The sequence below is a fragment of the Lemur catta genome, chromosome X, assembly GCF_020740605.2.
Source record: "Lemur catta isolate mLemCat1 chromosome X, mLemCat1.pri, whole genome shotgun sequence".
In the NCBI taxonomy this organism is placed as follows: domain Eukaryota; kingdom Metazoa; phylum Chordata; class Mammalia; order Primates; family Lemuridae; genus Lemur; species Lemur catta.
In genome coordinates this window covers 56,523,234-56,532,616 of record NC_059155.1, presented here as the reverse complement: position 1 = coordinate 56,532,616, position 9,383 = coordinate 56,523,234, and the positions used below count along the sequence as shown (strand labels likewise).

General features: G+C 37.9%; 1 pseudogene; it reads left to right on the top strand.

Moving 5' to 3' along the window:
• The first annotated feature begins 6,105 nt into the window (after positions 1-6,105).
• On the top strand, positions 6,106-6,910 carry LOC123628252 (annotated as a pseudogene).
• Positions 6,911-9,383: the final 2,473 nt, after the last annotated feature.

The window sequence follows — 9,383 nt, the reverse complement described above, 5'->3', positions numbered from 1 at the left end:
GGGAGGATTGATTCCCTCTCAATCTTTTGGAACAATTTCAGTAGGACTGATATGAGTTCTTCTTAGAATGTCTGGTAGAATTTGGCTGTGAATCCATCTGGTCCTGGGGTTTTTTTGAGTTGGGAGATTTTTTTTATTACTCATTCAATCTCACTACCCATTATTGGTCTGTGCAGTATTTCTATTGTTTCCTGATTCAGGCTTGAAGGGATTGCATGTTTCCAGAAATTTATCCGTTTCCTCTAGATTTTTTAGTTTACATGCATAGAGGTATTCATAGTAGTCTCGGATGATCTTTTGTATTTTTGTGGTATCAGTTGTAATATCTCATTTTTCATTTTTGATTGAGATTATTTGAATCTTCTTTTTTTGGTTAATCTAGCTAGTGGTCTATCAACTTTGTTTATCTTTTCAAAGAACCAACTTTTCATTTCATTGTTCCTTTGTAGTTTTTTTTATTTAAATTTCATTTAGTTCTACTCTGATGTTTGCTATTTCTTTTTTTCCACTAGCTTTGGGTTTCATTTGTTCTTGTTTTTCTAGTTCCTTGAGGTATGATGTTAGGTTGTCAATTTATGATCTTTTTGATGTAGGTATTTAGTGCTATAAACTTCTCTCTTAGCACTGTCTTTACTGTATCCCAGAGGTTTTTGATAACTTGTGTCACTGTTATTATTCATTTTGAAAATTTTGAAAATATTCATTTTGATTTCATCATTGACCCAGAGATCATGCAGGAGCAGGTTGTCTAATTTCCGTGTATTCAGGGTTAATTTTAAAAAGTGACCTAAATATATATCATCTAAAACAAATGCACTTCAAACACAACTACATAGGTGGATTGAAAGTAGATTGATGGAAAAAGTGTATTACGCTAACACTGATTGTTTTAAAGCAAGAGTGGTTATATCAGTATTAGAGAATGTATACTTTAGAGCAATAAAATTAGTAGGCACAGGTGAGATGTTACATAATGTTACAAGGATAAATCCACCAAGAGGTCATAGCATTCCTAAATGTGTATACAGGAAAAAGTCAAGGCTCAAAATACATAAAACAAAAACTAATAGAGCTGAAAGAATTGCAGACTTCAACACTCCACTTTCAGCAACTGATAGTACTACTTTCTGATTGGATTACAAAGCAGATCTCAATTCTAAGTTATATTCCCAAGACCTACCTGTAGCAAATGATTAATAAATGTCAAATTTAAAAGGACAGAGTAGACCAAATATAGATTGTATTATTTCTCAAAATATTAAGTGCCACTCTCCGAGGTGATTTTGGCCAGTGCAAGTATTGTATATGTCTGTTGAACTCAACCATGTTCATGTGACTTAACTTGTTCTACGGTATATGTAATGAAAAATAAAAGTATTTTAAAAATAGCTCACATTATGGCATTCACATTTATTGTCATGTCAGATACATTTCATCCTAAGTCTTTCAAACAGCATTAATTTATTCTTTCTTTTACATCCAAGCAAAAGCCTTAAGAGCTAGACATATATTAAATGGAAGCTTCATTTTGGAATGAATCTGGGATGAAGCATAGCCATAGCCAACTATGAAGGAAAATTATATTGCATTTGTTTGTTACCGTAAGTAGCCTAACCTAGCCTGGCTGATATTCCAGACAAACGCAGATAATTTTTTTAAAAAACATGATTTACAATCTTACGATCAGACCAGAATGAATTGAGAACAAATCAGAATGAATTAATATTAGAATGCAATAAACCAGACAAAGAAGGGCACATTTTTATTGCAAATGAGTACAATTTCTTAGGAGGATATAACACTTACGATTACTATGCACCAGCAACACGTCATCCACATACATAAAGAAAAAGGTACAGAAGATTCAAGGGAAAAAAACACATAAAAATTGGCAGTATGACAATTAAAATGGCCTCTCTCAGGTCAAGTGGACACAGTTAATAAGAATATAGAATCAATAAATAAATAAAAATGAGATAGATCTCAGCGATGCACCGTGTACTCTGTAACTGTACCAAGATTGAAGCCTTCAAATTCTGATAAATGTGAAGTAGGTTACAAGGACCAATGTTCCTGCCAATAGTAACTTAAAAGCCTGGGTGAAATGTTAAAAAAAGTCAAGAATAAACTTAGTACAAAGATAACAATGAAGAATTACGGGGTCTCTTAAGAGAAGACAGGACCTGCAGAATAAGCCTAGGACTTCAAACTGCTTTTACTCAGACTGCCTGCCTGAAAATAAACAGCTGGGAAACTAAGCTGTGCTTTGGTGACACAGGTAGAGTTGAAAATCTAATCTCAGAGCTAACCAAAGGTGATGATGATACTGGTAAAGCACCTCCTCACTTTTAGCTGAGACCCCAATGGCCATCACTTTGCGAATCAGGAGAAACAAACCATAAGTACATCAGTTCTCACTTGTAGCCTGACTGCATCATCTGGGTGCAAATTATAAAACACATTAAACTGGTGGCAGTGCAAATATCAAAGACCAAGCTAGGGAATACAGCTAACTTGGGTGGAAACTTATATCCCTTTCTTTTCCTTTTTTTAAACAGAGACCCTGTTCTTGTAGAAACGTGTATCCTTAGATGCATTTATTAGAAAAAGAAGAATACCTGAAAATGAGCTGAGCATCCATCTCAAGAAGTTACAAAGATAACAACAAAAATAAACACAGAGAAATACAAAAAGTCATTAAAGATAAAAGCAGAACTAAATGAGAGAGAGAACAAACTCACAACAGAGAGTTTTGGCAAAGTATTTCACTGGGCCTTTCAAAAGTCTGCCAAACTGAAAAAACTCTGCTCAGACTTATAAAGATAAAAGGAGTAAAGATAAAAATTACTAACATTAGGAGTCAAAAAGGAGGCATCACTAGAGACCTTTATGCCAACAAATTTGAAAATTTAGAGGAATTGGACAAACAGTAAAATACAACTTAAAACTGAAAGAACATGTAAAAACATGATTTGACCTGTATATATGAAATAAATGGAATCAGTAATTAAATTGCTTTGACAGAATTCCTAGGCCCAGATGGCTTCCTAAATGAGTTTTGTCAATATTTATATATGAGAGAATTCTAATATTGCACAACTTTTTCAGAGAATAGAGGTAATACACCACTCTCTTGTGTTTTATGCAGGATACCTTGATACCAAAACTAAGCAAGGACAATTTGAGGAGAATGAATGTCAAATCAATTTGTCTCATACGCATGGATGAAAATATCCTAAGTGACATACTTGAAAAAAGGCAACCAATATATAAAAATGATACTATATCATGACGAAGTGATATTTATTCTAGGAAAGCAAGGTTGGCTTAACATGTGGAAAAAAACCCAATGTAATTCACCACCTTAACAGATTAAAGGAAAGAGAAAAACTAAATATGGTCATCTCAATAGATTCAGAGAAATAATTTGGTAAAAGTCATCATTCATTCATGATGAAACAACTTGTAGAAAATTAGGAATAGATGAGACTCTCTCAGAGAGTTTTAGATATAATTGTGGACTAAACAGGATCTTTTTAGATATGTCACAAAACCAGAATTCATAAAAGAAAAAGTGATAAATTTGAGTACATAAAGACTGATTAAAGGATTTATAATTAATATTCAGGGAATAAGTTCTAGTGTTTGATAGAATACTAGGGTGACTATAGATAATAATATACTGTATATTTCAAAATAGCTAGAAGACTGAAATGTTCCCAACACAAAGAAATGATAAATGTTTGAGGTGATACATATCCTAAATACCCTGATTGGGCCTGGTGCAGTGGCTCACCTGTAATCCCAGTGCTTTGGGAGGCCAAGGTGGGAGGCTCGCTTGAGGCCAGCAGTTCGAGACCAGCCTGGGCAACATAGCAAGACCCCATCTCTACAAAATTTTTTAGAAAAATTAGCCAGGCCTGGTGGCACAGCTGTAGTCCCAGCTATTTGGGAGGCTGAAGAAGGAAGATCACTTGAGGTCAGGAGTTCGAGGTTGCAGCGCGCTGTGATTGCACCACTGCACTCTAGCCTGGGCAACAGAGTAAGACCCTGTCTCAGAAAAAAAAACACCCTGATTGTATGTATCAAAATATCACAAGTGCCTCATAAACATATGCACTTCTTATGTAGCAATAAAACAATTCATAGTGACAGAAAGTAGAGTAGTGGTTGCCAGGGACTAGGGGGAGGGGGAATGGGAAGTTAGTGTTAATGGGTACAGAGGTTCAGTTTGGGAAGATGAAAAGTTCTGCAGGTGGATGGCGGTGATGGTTACACAATAATGTGAACGTACTTAATGTCACTGCACTTTGCACTTAAATGGTGACAATAGTAAATTTATGTTATACATATTTTATCACAATAATTTTTAAACTAAAATATTGTTGATCAAAGGAACAATAATCAAGGTGAAAAGTTGAGCCACACTTTGTACACTACCTTCTCAATTTTTCTATAAACCTAAAACTTTTCTTTAAAAAAAGACCATTTTAATAAAAAGACTCAGCAAGCTAAATCTACCTAAAGCATAGTTAAAATTGAAAGAGCAAAGTTCAAAAGTATTTGTTATTCATATCACAGACAAAGGGCTACTTTCCCTAATAAGAAAATAGCCTCAATTGATTCATTTTATTGAAAAAAGAACCAATGCTACTGTATTGTTTTTGATAACAGTAGCTGCTGTAAGGGATGAACTCCAAAATCTTAGTGGCCCAACACTATCAAAATTTTTCTTGCAGAAATCAAGTAGTTGAGAGGGGGAATGAGGGGACGGGTAAATTCACAGCTAACGGGTACAATGCACACTATCAGGGTGAAGGGCACACTTAGAACTTTGACTAAAACTGTACGAAAGCAAATTATATAACCAAAACGTGTACCCCCATAATATTCTGAAATAAAAAAAAATAAAAATAAAAATAACATTTTCTTACCTATATAAATTCTAAATAGAAGCAGGACTGGGGAGGGTTAGCCGTGCTTTTTGAAAAAATTCAAGGACTAGACTGACGGAACCCTGCTACCTTCAGCACTTAACTTCATAGGTCACTCTGTGTCAACAGTATGCCAGCAGATGGGTAAAGAAAGAGAGCAGGAGGATCTCATAAGGAGGCTTTTATGAGTTATGCTTATGAATATTGTACAACTCTCAGGCCCACCTTCCATTGCCCAGGACTCAGCCCAGCAGCCACAGTTACCTGTAAGGAAACTGAGAAACTCCAGGAGGAAAAGGAGATTGACTGAAGAACAGCTAGTCAGCCTCTGCTATAGGTATGCCCAAAAAGTTCACAGGAAAGAAAATACAAAATGCCCCTAAATGTATTTTAAAAATTCCCAGCCTCATGCATAATAAGAGCAATGGGTATTTGAACTACAATAAGATGCCATCCATTATTTATCATACAGCCAAATGTACAAACATTTGAAACACGCTGATTTGGCAAGGATGTGGGGAACAGACACGTTCCTGCCTTGTTAGCGTGAGTGTAAATTGATTTATCATCTAGAGAGGGCAATTTAGCAATAGCTAGCAACATTATGTGTGCATTTAGTCCCAGAAATCCTACCTCTATGAATTTATCCTTTAGATATACCTACACACCTATGGAATGAGGTTACATATTCCTTTATTCAATGCAGTGTTGTCTATACTAGCCCAAGACTGGGAAAACCCTAAATGTCCATCAGTAGGGGACTGGCTAAATATTTAATAAATAAAAGAGAATATATCCATATAAAAGGATACCATGTAGCTATTGGAAAAAAGTAGAATGTTAATTAGCTTAGTGGAGCTACACTGCATTGATGCAAATCCTGGTTCTTCCCGCTTTTAGCCATATTACTTTCAGCAGGTTATTGAAATTCTGTGTGCTCTAGTTTCCTCATGCATAAAATGAGGACAACACTTACATCATTGGGTTATGATAAGAATTAACTTAATAGGCCAACCTCTGAAGATTAAGTTGATTACCAATGACCAATAATCTAATCAATTGTGTCTATGTAATAAAGCTTCCATAAAAACCCCAAAAGTACTGGGTTTGGGGAGCTCCCAGATAGGTGAACACATGGAGATTCCTGGCGGGTGGTGCACCGGGAGAGGACATGGGAGCTCCATACCCCTTCCCACATGCCTTGCCCTCTGCGTCTCTTCCATCTGTATCCTTTGTAATGAACCAGTAACCCTTCAAGCCTGATCTGATCTGATCTTATGGGCAGTGGGAATGTCCTGAGACTTACTGGAACTCTACTAATTTTCTTGCTTGGCTCTATAATGATAACACCGTCAAGACTGAGGTGGTAGTAAATGACCAATGGGGTCAGCACTATTCCTGTCACCATGGAACATACTACAACTGTCAAGACAAATTCAAGCCAGAGGGCTTATCAGATCACAAGAAGGAGACGTGTACCAGCATCAACAAGACATCCTGGGACTATTGTCACCAAAAGGTGATGTCTGACATTGCAAGGGAATCTGAAATCATTTTGGAACTGGCTCTGACAGTACGTTTGGGAGGCAACTATCTTCTGAACAACTAAAGATGGACTGATTGTTTCCATCTTCCAAAAAAAGTTTCTTGCTTTTGGGAAGCGGCTGAGCATCAATAGGGAGGTTATCAATGCCTCCAATCCATGGAGGGTACAACTGGAATATAATACATCTATATAGCATACCTCAAAAAGATCAGTTGTTTATGCCGTTTCTGCACTGGCCATAAAATGGAGTCTTAAATCTTGAATCCCCTATAACTACCTTGACTACAAAGATAACAATACTGGGAATCCAAGAAGATCTGAAATGGTCCACAGATCTGGATGAAGTCTCCTCGTTTCTCTGCCCCAGTTGCCACCCTCTGCTCTCCCAGTTGAGTTTACTTGGGCTGTAAAGCTGACAGGAGTGAAATGATCCTTGGAGTTCAAAAGGAAAGGGACACTGCTGTTTGTTGCTTTTATTTTCCTCCATCAACTGTAATACACTAACTTCTTTTCCCCACCCAGAGGTGGCTTTTCCAACACATTTTGATCAAAGAAACTGAGTACATTATACTGATGTCTTAATGGACCAAAGACAGGCGGCTCCATTGCTAGTATATTTCCCTCTGGTCAGCAAAAGAAGGGACTGAACAGTTAAACGATGGGTTCATCCATTCTTATATTTGGGAATTATCTACAATAAAAGCTTCTCTCCATTCTCTGTGCTGGATAACCTACTTGCTTATTTAATGACTTTAGATAAAAATTAAGCCAAGTTGCCATGTTGCCTATAGGAGGAGGTGGAAAGGATTTGGCAAGTTCACCCACATGCTACTTATTTAGCATCAATTGTCACCAACACTCCTCCCCCAAAAGGCAGGAAAGCCTAGAGGAGAACAAAAAGGCATACTGGGCTGCTAATGGTCAACTCTTCAGAAATTTCCAAAGCAAACTAAGCGCTCTGAGATTCAGTATGTTTACACTCACACTATTACAAAAATGAGCGTGATTCTGCCTTGTCTTTTTAAATATGATCAAATGAATAAATTTGTATGTCAAATCATTTCTTTCAAAAAATTAACTTAGTAATTTTGAAACACTTAAAACAATGGCATGGCAAGCACTCTATAACTTTTGCTCTCATTAGTACTGCACAGAAATTACGCCAAGATAAATTTTGAAGTGAACAAATGCAAGGCCCACATATTGTTAGCCATTTGAATAAAAAGGGGAGTGGTTGGAATATACACATATGCTTGAACACCAGGGATGTGCTTCTGGAAGGGTATTTAAGAGCCTGGTGGAAAAGAGTGGTGGCCTTTAGGGAGGAGTTCTGGATAGTTCAGCAACAGGGATGAGAAGAATCCTTTGACTGCATATTTTTGAAACTTTTGAATTTTATACCAAGTGTGTATGTATCACCTATTCAATATTTTTGGTTCTGTTACAATCAAGAAAAGTAAAAGAAATAATGGCTTTGGAGCTATGCAATCCTGAATTTGTGACCCTTCTCTACCATACAGTTCAAGCTATATAACGGGAGGCCTTGTACAAAATGAAAATGTGGGTTCCATTGTGCAACAGCAGCAAGGACTGTTTTTCCTTTCTTCCTTTCAGTCTCTCTTTTGCCCTGTCGTGGTGTTTGTATTTGCTATTTAATATCATGTTCCCTCAAGTATGGGGACACTCATAGGGTGAGTGAAGGTCCTCACAGGTGCCCAGGGACCCTGGCCTGTGGCTGGGCACTCTCAAGACCGCCCCTCCCTGCCCCCACACCCAGGCGCCCACCTAGGGGCAAGTGCAGCAGCAGCCACTGGGCTGCAGAGGAAAGGGGAGTCTGGGAGGGTGGCTGGGTAAGAAGGCAGCAGAGAACCTGTCCCAGTGAGGTAGGGAGGTGGTGGGAGCCAGACCACAGGAGAGCACCTACTGCATTGTCCCATGTGACTTCACCTACAAAATACACATGCAAAGAAATGAAGGATCCCAAGACAGCAACACTAAACTGCAAGCCCAGGGACCCATTCTGAGCGTGTGGCCTTTTGGGACTATACTGGTTGCAGGCCCATGAAGCCAGCCCTGTTACCACGCCCTACCTGTGTGCCAAGATTTAACCTCTCAGGGACCTCAGCTTCCTCATCAGTAATGTGGATATTGCAAAAAAAAAAAAAAAAAAATCTCACAGGTTTTTTTTAAGACCTAAACAAGATATTACACGGAGAGTACTTAGCAAAGTATCTGGCACTGTGTAAGAAATCCTTATAGCTTAAATATAATTATTAAACTATTAACAATAATTAAACTATTATAATTGATATTGTTATCAATTAAGCACTAGTGACTATTATATAGGAAATATAAACTATGAAATACTTTATTAAAATAGTGTAAAGGTGATATGATGAACACACACAAACATCACAAGAGAGAGCGAGCCATGGAACCCAGCAGATTAAACAAGGCTATTTTTGCTGTAGTTTTGGAGGAAGTGTCCCATGCATCCCTAAAACCCAAATATGCAAATTGTTCACCCATCTGCAGATAATAGCAGCCAATTCAGAACAAAATATCTGACCATTATGAATCCAACTTGAAACAAATTGGTCCTGGTGAGTCACATGTGGTTCCCAGAAGCTGAGTCAAGTCCCTGAGTTTCCATGGCAACCAAGTCTATCAGGGAGCTCCATCATCTCAGAGGAAATGCAGGGCGAGGCTTTCTCTGAGAGTCAGGCCTGGATGTTAGTGGTACAGATTGGTGCCCCTTTTCTGGGTACTGTATGTTTTGCAACCACCTGTCTACATGCTAACAACATCTCTGAGGAGGCAGTTTTCGTGCTTGCCTGGAGCACCAGTGCCCCTAGGTTCAGCCATCTCCCTTGTCACCAGCCCAGAACACATCCTCTTTGCCT